Raw genomic sequence first — 863 nt, forward strand, 5'->3', positions numbered from 1 at the left:
TGTGTGTGTGGTCGCTCGCGGCTGCGTGTGTTTTTAAGTGAGAGAAATCGCGACTCTTGCAAAAGTTTTGCTGCTTCTTCCCTTGTACGTTAGATTAACCTGGTTTTGCTCCAGTGAAGAACGCACAAGTTCTAAATAAACCGTAAAAAGTTCGATGGTTGTTGAAATTTATTTCCCCCATCACTAAAATCCATCCCCTTTCAGCTCTCTTCCCCACCAAGTCCCCTGATACACTGTACAACACACTAAACATTTTAACCGTGCTCATAGATAGCGTATTTTGGATATGTTGTGTGTTGCTGCGGCTGCGTCGTGTAAAGAGAGGCCTTGCAACGACCTATCCCTTGTTATAACGAGAGTGAAGAACGATATCTAAATAAAGATAAAGATTATAGTTACTCCTCCCTCCCCCAAACACACACACACACATCCCTCCATATTCCCTTCCCCCCCCCCCCCCTGATCCCCTGTTACACCACACTTAACATGTATACCGTGCTCCTGAAGCGCCTTTTTTGGCTCATGTTGCGTGTTGCAGCCGCCGTCGCTGCACGAGAGGCTTAGCAACGACCTGATCCCGTTATACGAGAGGAGAGATCGATATGTAACTAAAGATAAAGAATATAGTTACTCCTCCCCTCCCCCCAAACACACACAACACACATCCCTACATTATTCCTGCTATCGCCCCCCCCGCACTCCTCTCCTTAAGCACTATTAGCCTCATTCGTTGCATCTTTGTTGTCATGCCGGCGTTGCTTTGTTTTGGTTACGTATTGTTAAGCCTAGGATGCACTTCCCTCCCTGTTTTTAGCGGCAATGTAATTACAATTATATCGGTGTCATCACGCTATGCCTCTGAG

Source organism: Penaeus monodon, chromosome 29, assembly GCF_015228065.2.
Source record: "Penaeus monodon isolate SGIC_2016 chromosome 29, NSTDA_Pmon_1, whole genome shotgun sequence".
Classification (NCBI taxonomy): domain Eukaryota; kingdom Metazoa; phylum Arthropoda; class Malacostraca; order Decapoda; family Penaeidae; genus Penaeus; species Penaeus monodon.